This window comes from Trachemys scripta, chromosome 8 (genome assembly GCF_013100865.1).
Source record: "Trachemys scripta elegans isolate TJP31775 chromosome 8, CAS_Tse_1.0, whole genome shotgun sequence".
Classification (NCBI taxonomy): Eukaryota; Metazoa; Chordata; order Testudines; family Emydidae; genus Trachemys; species Trachemys scripta.
In genome coordinates this window covers 87,906,542-87,917,387 of record NC_048305.1, presented here as the reverse complement: position 1 = coordinate 87,917,387, position 10,846 = coordinate 87,906,542, and the positions used below count along the sequence as shown (strand labels likewise).

Sequence of the window (10,846 nt, the reverse complement as noted above, 5' to 3'; positions counted from 1 at the left end):
GGAGGCCATGGGGAAGTAGCCCAGGGAATTGTAGCTGTCATGCAGCTGTTACAGGAGGCACTATAGACAGCTGCAGTCCACAGGGCCCTGGGCTGGAACCCAGAGTAGAGGGTGGGCCTAGGTTCCCCCCAAACCTCCCAATTGACCTGTACTGTGGGTTCTTCCAGAGGGGAAGGTCTTTGGGCTGTTCCCCAACCCACATGGTGAATCTCTGAGGCAAGAAAATCTGCCAATAAGCGCAGGACCCACCAAGATAGAGGAGGAACTTTGTCACAATATATATATATACACAGAGAGAAAGAGAGTAATAGTAAGGTAGAATGAGCTATGAGACTGTTACATCAGGCTCTTTTTTTCTGATTCAGACCCCTTCTTAACATTTTTGGCACACAGGATTATCTCATTATAGGGTGCCAAAACAGTCCAGTGCAGGCACTGATGGGATGAGGGACCAAAACCCTGCTATCAGTGAAGGGAGACTTGTTGCAGCCAGGAGGATGGGGACACCACTGAGAGGAGATGTTTATCAATCAGAAAAAGCAGGCACTGGAGAACGACAGGTCTGCCAAAGACCTACCACCCCTGATGACGGGCATTCCTGGGAGGATCCGGCCACTACAGAGACACCAGAGGAAGTGGATTGAAGGAGTCTTGAAGGGTGCAGTGACATCCAGGTCATATGAGATGACTATACAAGAGAAACATGTAATCCGAAGGAACATGAGGCACTTATAACTCAGTGGACACAACCCCCAGAGCGCGCTTACAGAAATCAGCCCAGAACTGAGAGAGAACCATCGAGAGGCCAACCCCACAGGAAAGGAGGAGTCTCCACAGAGAGAGAGTTTGCTAGACATAGAGAGGTCACTCCTGATGTGGTCATCTGTTGAGGAGACTAAACTATCTCAAAGATTATGTAACCAGCTGAGTCTGTAGTAAGGCAGAGACTGGAGGAACTGTTCCTGCTGCATGAAGGAGGCTGTTATTGAGGGGACACTGGGGGAAGCAGGGAATGGGCAGAGTTAGGTTGGAAGCAACTCAACCTCATGGACAGAGCATTACATGGGGAGCCTGCATTTAGGCTCACTCATTGCTAATGAAACAGGCAGGGCATAGGGCAACCCTGCAACCCCTCAGCTGCGCTGCCAACTCTGTGATAGAACAGGGGTTGTGAGTCATGCGTATCCCCTAGGAGTATATGAAGGAGCGTGTGGACACTGTCTGCATATGTGCAAATCCTCTAGCCACTCCCTGTTCCTAAATTCCCCTCCTTCCTGGGCTGTGGGGATCTGGCATGAACCTCAATGCTGCAGAACAAAGGGGCTGGGCATTTAGGGTGACCAGATAGAAAGTGAGAAAAATCACGACTGGGTGGGGGGTAATAGGCATCTATATAAGAAAAAAGCCCCAAATATTGGGACTGTCCCAATAAAATTGGGACATCTGGTCACCCTATATACATTCCTCCTGTGTCCCCACTCCATAGCAGCCTCCTCCATGCAGCAGGAACTCCACAGCTCTCCCAAGGCTGAATATAGAAGAAAATACTGGAGTTTTGGCCTTTGCTCAGACTTCCCTTGTGCTGGTTTAAAGCAAGGGGTCTTGTAGTGATTTTATTGCTTTAATACAGAATATAAATGGTCTTCAAACCATCACAAGCCTTAGGGCAGGAAGGGATTTTAAACTATAATCACTGCAAACAACTGATGAGATTTCAAAGAGGCACTAGAAACTTTTGGAGAAAGCTGAGAAAAGACCTCATGAAAAATTCTGCTTGTCTTAATCACAGCACAAGTCATCTCATTGAAGTTAAAGAGATTACTAAAGTGGAGAAGGTAAGAAGGATTGGGCTGAAAGAGCATTGAGAAAAAGAGAATCAGGAGTTTCCGTTCACAGGTTTAACTTCCATATAGCATTTAGAGTTAAATTTGACCACAGGCTCTTTGTTTCAGTGCATGATTCATTAGATGTGTGGCTCTCATTAATATTAATGGAGACAGAGTGTTTAATTCTGTCTCAAAGTTTGCCCCATAACCTCTTTTATGAAAGGCTCTATGGAACACATTACTGTTATTATCAGTAATAGATCTAGTACTGAGAGGGTGTGATTAGGTCACAATCTATGGTTGACTGAACTTTTACTGAATGTACTCAGATCATATTACGAAATGTTTAAGTATTTCAGGAAAGATCCCTTTGAAAAATGTTGCCAAAAGGACATTGGCCATATGTTCTACGAAAAACAGAGTTGCTGACATTAAAAAATTGAGATTTCAGCAACAGCCCAGATAGTTCAAAGAGAAAAATATACTTTCTGGATTTTTCTAATAGCATTTCTTCCAACTCTATTGAGGCTTGTTTTTTCTGTGTTTTGTCCATGTCCACTAAGGTGCAAGCAGAATACACCGTAAGATATTTGAAGCTAAGTGAATGTGAATAATGATAAATAATTTTCACTTCTCCAAGGCAGAAACAGAGGGCTTTTTTAAAAGCACTCACCAAATTGTGTTAGAGAACTTGTTGAGATTTGTCACCTCAAATGTACACCTCTACCTCGATATAACGCTGTCCTTGGGAGCCAAAAAATCTTACCGCGTTATAGGTGAAACCGCGTTATATCGAACTTGCTTTGATCCACCGGAGTGCGCAGCCCTGCCCCCCCTGGAACACTGCTTTACCACATTATATCCGAATTCTTGTTATATCGGGTCATGTTATATCAAGGTAGAGGTGTATTTTCTGTAATATAACTGATCAATGCCCAATACCAGCTGTCAGATGCAGAATTCAGAGATGGTGATTTAGTCAGGAAAGGAAATCTCCAAAATCAGACTGTACGGTAGGCAGACATATCCATTATTATTGTAGTAGCACCTAGAGGCCTCTACTGAAATAAAGACACTTTTAATATCAAGTCCATAGGAAGGGCTAGATTTGAGCGTCCTCTACTCATGTTGGGTAGTACCCTTCAAGTAATTCCAGTGAAGTTTGTCTGCTAAAGCAATTTGGTAAGTGGTATAAAAGGGTAGTCAACATTGAAGTCAATAGAACTACTCAAGGTGTAAGACATTAGTCAACATGAGTCAAGGGTGTAGAATCTGCCCCTTAATGAGCTAAGGGATTTGATAGACCCTCAGATATATGGCCACAAAATCCATAGGGAAGAGATGTTCATAAAGCCTGTTTTTTTTCAACAGAAAGAAGACTTTTGAATTTATCACCAGCTCTGAACATTAGCCTATTATGTGCCATGACTGAAGAAATTGGTTGAACAGGGTTCTCTCTCCCACTTCCAAGATATATTATTTAAAGGTCAAGATTCCATCGCTAGAGTAAAATGTGGAGAGCCTGTTCCCTATATACAAATTCACTGGGGGGAGGGAGAACTACATCACACATTTAGCTTGAGAGAAAAAGCTGTGAGAAAGCTCTCTTCTGTCCTTGGGAATTGTTATGAATGGTGAAATTAAATTAATTTCCCATTGATACCCCAGTTCTTACTAAGTCACTGTCCTTAGCTGGCATATTTATTGCATAGATGTCAGTAGAGATGTCTTTCTTAAAGCCACTATTTTAGTTTGGGAAATATCTCACTTCCCACAAGGGAAACAAGGAACTGAGAATTTTCTGGGCCATTGCTCAGCTTGTGTAAATTGGAGAAGCTACAAGGACTTCGTAGGTAACCCCTCAATTATTGACTGCATGAAATCTAGTTGTCACACTTGACACAAAAAGTCTCTCTTTGGCTGATACTTTTGTGTGTGTGTGTGGGGGATTTTGTTTGAAGGAATAAAGAGGAGGCAACACCAAAGATTTTATTAATCCACGGACTCCAGTTAAACTTAGCCCCCCCAAAAAAGCCAGAAAAAATGAATCTGGGAAAGAAAAAGGACAGGTGGTGGCCATAATATATCTAGACATTTATTTTCTCAATAAAGATCAGCTGGTTCTCCAGCAATGCCAACATTCCCATTGAAGACTTCAAAGTCTTGATCACTTTCAAGATGTTACAAATTCAATGTCAGAAATGTCAGTCATCACATAGACATAAATCTATGAACTGCATAAATCCTTTGAGCTGCATAAAAATGATTTACAGATGGCAGACCTGATTCATCACTGCCTTGCACCTTGTTACATAGGGTTACCATATTTCCACAATCAAAAAAGAGGACACTGGGGGGGGGGGCACTCTAGCCCCACCCCATCCACTCCCTCCCACTTCCCACCCCCTGACTGCCCCCCTCAGAACCTCCAACCCTCCTTCCCCTGACTGCCCCCTCCTGAGAACCCCCCACCCTAACTGCCCCCCTAGAACCCTACCTGTCCCCTGACTGCCCCGACCCTTATGGGTGGCAGTTTTGTAGAAATTTTGGTGGTGCCCAGAACCCATCCTCCCCAACTGTGCCCCCACATCTGCCTAAGGCTCTGGGAGGGGGGTTTGGAGGTGGTCTGGGGTGCAGGTCCTGGGCTGGGGATTGGGGTGCAGGGTGCAGGCTCTGGGATGGAGTTTGGGTGCTGGGTGCAGGCTCCGGACTGGGGCAGGGGGTGGGTGTGCAGGAGGGGGTGAGGGGTGCAGGCTCTGGGATGAAGTTTGGAGGGTGGGAGGTGGTGCAAAGGGAGGGGGTGCAGGCTTTGGGAGGGAGTTTGAGGGCAGGAGGGGGTGTGTGGGAGGGGGGAGGGGGTTTGGGAGGGAGTTTGGGGATAGGAGGGGGTGCAGGGGTGAGGGGTTCATGATGCAGGAGGGGGCTCAGGGATGGAGCAGAGAATTAGGGTGTGGGGGATGAGGGTTGGGGCTGCGGGGTTCATGATGCAGGAGGGGGCTCAGGGCTGGGGCAGAGGATTAGGGTGTGGGGGGATGAGGGGTTTGGGGCATTGGAGAGGCTCAGGGCTAGGGTAGAAGAGCAGGGTAAGGGCAGCCTGCCTTGCCATTAGTGGGTGGGGGGCACTAGGACCCCGGGGCAGCAGACAGCAGTTGCTGCCGGGAGCAGGGCTCCGGCGTAGGAATGTGCTACTCCGGCAGCACAAGCAGGCACGGGAAAGGCGCGTGCTGCTTTCTTTCGGGCAGGGACGGGGGCGGGGACGGAGGGGGGGGGGGGGGGGGGGGGCAGGCGGAGGCCGGGACCCGCTCCAGGCAGGGCCGGGGGAGAGACCCAGCTCCAAATCAGGCCCCTGAAGCTTGCTTGTAAATAACTGTACAAGGCCTGGTGGGAATGGAATGTCCTGCCCAGCTCTAACAGCTTAAAATGTAGGCTTCACAAACATCAGAAAAAAAATTGACATTCAATTGTGGCAGAGTCGCATTTTTGGTAAATTGTCACAGCTGCATTGAGTTCCTGCCAATTGATACCAGCTGAAGACCCGGCCCATTGAAATGAAGTGCAGGGAAGGAAGTTTGACATGTTTTGTTTTCATAGTATTTGTTCTGTTCTTCTTTAGAGATGGGTCCAACTGTAACACTGGATGTGAAACTACGCTCTCCTCCCAAGGAGTCCAGCTCTGGACCCACACTCCACAGTGAGTGCCTTGTAATGTACTACACTGAACTCTTACAGAGAAGCCAAAAACACTAAACCTTAGGGAAAGCTGGGGTTCTGGTCCAACTCTGATACATATTCTGCTGTTCAGGCCCATCTCTGTTTCTGTTGTCACTAACGGCATTGGATGCTAAGCTACTGCTATATCAGTTCAGAAGAGAGCTTAGAGGGTGTGCAGTCAAGGTACTTATTCAGTGTTAGCACTAGTAGCAAGACAGAGGTCTTCTCTTATTTGTCATTGTTGGTTTTTGTTAGGCAACACAGGGACGGTGCAAGGAAGTTTCGCGCCCTAGGCGAAACTTCCACCTTGTGTCGTCCCCCCAGCTAAAGCCCCCCCGTGGCAGCTAACCCAGCCCCCCACCTGGGGAGCCTGCCACCCCCCCGCAGCAGCTACCCCCCCTCTGCAGCTAACCCCGCCCGGGGAGACTCCCCCGATCCCCCCGCAGAAGCTAACCCGGCCCGGGGAGCCCGCCTCCACGGCACTAACCCGGCCCGGGGAGCCCGCCTCCACGGCAGCTAAACCTGCCTGGGGAGACTTCCCCTCCCCCCGCCCATGCAGCAGCTAACCCCACCCGGGGAGCCCCCCCTGGTGGCAGCTAACCCCGCCCGGGGAGCCCCCGTCCTGCGGCAGCTAACCCTGCCTGGGGAGACCCCCGCCGCAGCAGCTAACCCTGCCCGGGGAGCCCACCCCAGCTCACCTCGGCTCCGCCTCCTCCGCTGAGCATGCCAGCGCCGCTCTAATTCTCCTCCTCTCCCAGGCTTGCGGTGCCGATTGGAGGAGACTTAGAGCGGGGGCTGTGTGCTCAGCGGAGGAGGCAGAGTGGAGGTGATCTGGGGCGGGGAGCGGTTCCCCTGTGCGTCCCCCCCGTTACTGCAGGCGGCCCTCCCCACGCACCACCCCCGCCCCAGCTCACCTCCACTCCACCTCCTCACCTGAGCGGGCTTTTAGGCGCCCCCAACCACTAGACGCCCTAGGCGGCCGCCTAGTTTGCCTAAATGGTTGCATCGGCCCTGAGGCAACAGGTTCCCTCCATCAACCTTGGATATTTCATTTTCCATTAACTGATCACCAAGATCTCCTTCAAATCCAACATTACCTGTATACATAATGTGTGCTGATCAGTTTGAGTAGATAGTATTGTTGTATATGAATAAGGTGCTTTCTGCTTGCTTACTTTTGTTGGTATTGCTGGGACTGGGGAAGGAAAGGATCTGGAAAAGTGTTACTGCTTGCATCTTATCAATCGGAAATGTCCTACACTCTGTGTATGTATCGAAAAGAAATCTGTCTGGAAATTAAGGAGGAAATGGTTCGTGTACAGTCTGAGATTTTCCATGGTTGTTAAGTTTCTATAGCAGGACAAATGAACACACATTTCTTTAGCATTCACTAACTGTATTTAAGTTCTTGTGGGAAATGAAATTCAGTGAGACACTATCAGAATTGATCTCTTTTTCTAGTTATGACAAATGATTATAAAATACAACAAATGTTCCTTCATGTTTCGTTAAGCACAGTGTAGAACAGTGCTGTCCCCAATGTCTTTCTGCATTATATGAATGAAGTATTCAATCTTTGCTACTTTCTAGTCAGGAACAATGGAACTGTTCGCTGCTAGCATGAGTGCCTCTATATTCTTGAGACGGAAATTTTTCAGCAGCATCGACACAGCTATGGAACTCACACAGGATCTGAAAGTGAGCACAAACTTTTCAGTCTTCTTGTCCAAATGTCAATCTCATCTCTGTGATCTTACATTTTGTTTCCGCTGCAGATAACTAAAATAATAATACTGGTGTTTAAAAGAATCCAAAGTACCAACCTCTGGGGGGGAGGGGAAGGGGGGGAAGAACAATATCAAATACATCCTTATATATTTTTCTAATCTATAAGGTTCTCAGACACTCTGATGGGTAGGGTATAAAGGCATAGATTATATAATATATACTCTAACTTTCCATCTGGCGAAATGGAAGAAATTTACTTTTATGGAATTTAGGCAAGAAATGTTCATTACATGGGTGTAAACCGTGTACCTGTTTTGGTAATCAGATGGTGATAACTGTCCTGGAAACTGTGTATGATGACATTAAGGCACTATGCAAGCAATACATGTGAGTGAGACTAAAAACTCAGTGATTTTTCTGCCCAGAAACTCCTTGCAATTTAAACTTCTTTTTTCCCCATCCTGAGGCAAACTGTTTAGCATTCAAAATATGAGGAATTGTCTTTTTGATCTATTTGTGAATGTCATTGAAATTCTATGCTATGCTTCCATCTATCATTTGTAGAAATACTTGATATCATGTGACAGTTATGTCACTGTACAATCTATATTAATAGCTGCCTGTTTACTAAACTTTAATGGTAATAAAGTAGGAGCTGGATTTTATAGTGTACTATGAGAATTAATGTATAATTTGATTTCATCCTGTCAGCCACCCTTTTTGAATAGGGGAAAGGAATGACAGACCAGAACAATCCTTATGGTCACCCTTTTGTTTTAGGATAAGTTATAATGTCTACTATGGTTTCCTATATGTATTACAAATTAGGCACTCTAGTTAAATATAAATTTCTTTGTTTTAAGGTTTAGTAAGTAAGAGACAGGATTCTCTATTGTGTCTATGTTAAGTAGATTAGAGGAACATTGAAGGCCTGGGTCTCAATGTAAATTGTCTTGGTTATTGATTGTAAAACTTAGTAAGGTTTAATTTGCAATGCCTCTTTGCTCGATATAAAATACTACTGTTTGTATTCTCAATTTGTTTGTGTGAATGAGGAATGTATTCTGACAAAGTTCCTCCTCTACCTTGGTGGGTCCTGCCCTTATTGGAGGATTTGCTCGCTTCACAGATTCACCCTGTGGGTCAGGAAACAGAGACCTTCCCCTCTGGTAGAAGCTATAGTCCAGGTCAATTCCTCCTGTGTTTGATCAGGAGTTGGGAGGTATGGGGGGAACCCGGGCTCGCCCTCTACTCTGGGTTCCAGCCCAGGGCCCTGTGGACTGCAGCTGTTTAGAGTGCCTCCTGGTACAGTTGCACAACACCTACAACTCCCTGGGCTACTTCCCCATGGCCTCCTCCCAACACCTTCTTTATTCTCATCACCGGACCTTCCTCCTGATGTCTGATAACGCTTGTATTTCTCAGTCCTCCAGCAGTACACCTACTCACTCTCAGCTTCTTGCACACCTCTTGTTCCCAGTTCCTCATACACACTTCCTCTCCCTTGTCTCCCCCTGGCTTGGCCGGAGTGAGCCCTTTTATAGCATCAGAGGGGCCTTAATTAGAGTCAGGTGCTTAACTGCCGCACCTGACTCTTAGCAGGTTAATTGGAGTCAGGTGGTCTATTAGCCTGGAGCAGCCCCTGCTCTAGTCACTCAGGGAACAGAAAACTACTTATCCAGTGGCCACTATATCTCCTTTCTGCTACTCTGCTGTTCCCAACTGGTCTGGGTCTATCACAGTATGCATCAGGAAAAGATAAGGTGTGAAGGCCATTGTTATAGCTAAAGTCAAGGAAGAAGGAGTGAAGAGACTTAAAAGACATCAAAGAATCATCAACATGCATCCATAATGAAGGGCAGATTGACAACCCCGAGGTGAAGGCTGGCACCCCTAAGGACAATTGATTAAATCGGAACAAAGGACAGGATGACCCTCTCGGAGGTGTATTGGAATGTTTACACCAATTAAGAAGTAACTGGTCACAAACTAGAACCCCGACCAGGGGTATTCTATTTGCTACCCAAGATCCATAAACCTGGATATCCTGGATGCCCCATCATCTCAGGCATTGGCACCCTAACATCAGGCTTGTCTGGTTATGTAGACTCTCTCCTCAGACCCTACGCTACCAGCACTCCCAGCTATCTTCGAGACACCACTGACTTCCTGAGGAAACTACAATCCATCGGTGATCTTCCAGAAAACACCATCCTGGCCACTATGGACGTAGAAGCCCTCTACACCAATATTCCACACAAAGATGGACTACAAGCTATCAGGAACAGTATCCCTGATAATGTCACAGCTAACCTGGTGGCTGAACTTTGTGATTTTGTCCTCACCCACAACTATTTCACATTTGGGGACAATATATACAATATATACCTTCAAGTCAGCGGCACTGCTATGGGTACCCGCATGGCCCCACAATATGCCAACATTTTTATGGCTGACTTAGAACAAGGCTTCCTTAGCTCTCGTCCCCTAACGCCCCTACTCTACTTGCGCTACATTGATGACATCTTCATCATCTGGACCCATGGAAAAGAAGCCCTTGAGGAATTTCACCATGATTTCAATAATTTCCATCCCACCATCAACCTCAGCCTAGATCAATCCACACAAGCGGTCCATTTCCTGGACACTACTGTGCTAATAAGCGATGGTCACATCAATACCACCCTATACCGGAAACCTACTGACCGCTACACTTACCTACATGCCTCCAGCTTCCATCCAGGACACACCACACGATCCATTGTCTACAGCCAAGCTCTAAGATATAACCGCATTTGCTCCAATCCCTCGGATAGAGACAAGCACCTACAAGATCTCTATCAAACATTCTTAAAACTACAATACCCACCTGCTGAAGTGAAAAAACAGATTGACAGAGCCAGACGAGTACCCAGAAGTCACCTCCTACAAGACAGGCCCAACAAAGAAAATAACAGAACACCACTAGCTGTCACCTTCAGCCCCCAACTAAAACCTCTCCAGCGCATCATCAGAGATCTACAACCTATCCTGAAAGATGATCCTTTACTCTCACAGATCTTGGGAGACAGACCTGTCCTCGCTTACAGACAACCCCCCAACCTAAAGCAAATACTCACCAGCAACCACACATCACTGAACAAAACCACTAACCCAGGAACCTATCCTTGTAACAAACCCCGATGCCAACTCTGTCCACATATCTATTCAAGTGACATCATCATAGGACCTAATCACATCAGCCATACCATCGGGGCTCGTTCACCTGCACATCTACCAATGTGATATATGCCATCATGTGCCAGCAATGCCTCTCTGCCATGTACATTGGCCAAACCGGACAGTCTCTCCGCAAAAGAATTAATGGACACAAATCTGACATCAGGAATCAAAATACTCAAAAACCAGTGAGAGAACACTTTAACCTGTCTGGTCATTCAGTGACAGACCTGCGGGTGGCTATATTACAACAGAAAAACTTCAAAAACAGACTCCGAGAGACTGCTGAGCTAGAATTGATATGCAAACTAGACACAATCAACTCCGGTTTGAATAAGGACTGGGAATGGCTGAGCCATTAC

At 46.7% G+C, this 10,846-nt stretch overlaps 1 long non-coding RNA gene across 1 annotated transcript in view; it reads left to right on the top strand.

The window, feature by feature from the left end:
• The first annotated feature begins 5,118 nt into the window (after positions 1-5,118).
• Positions 5,119-10,846, top strand: part of LOC117882220 — a 30,765-nt gene continuing 25,037 nt past the window's right edge. Inside the window, exons 1-3 of the long non-coding RNA XR_004646960.1 lie at positions 5,119-5,248; positions 5,440-5,517; positions 7,128-7,235. This is a non-coding gene — a long non-coding RNA (uncharacterized LOC117882220). The remainder of the gene's footprint in view (positions 5,249-5,439; positions 5,518-7,127; positions 7,236-10,846) is intronic.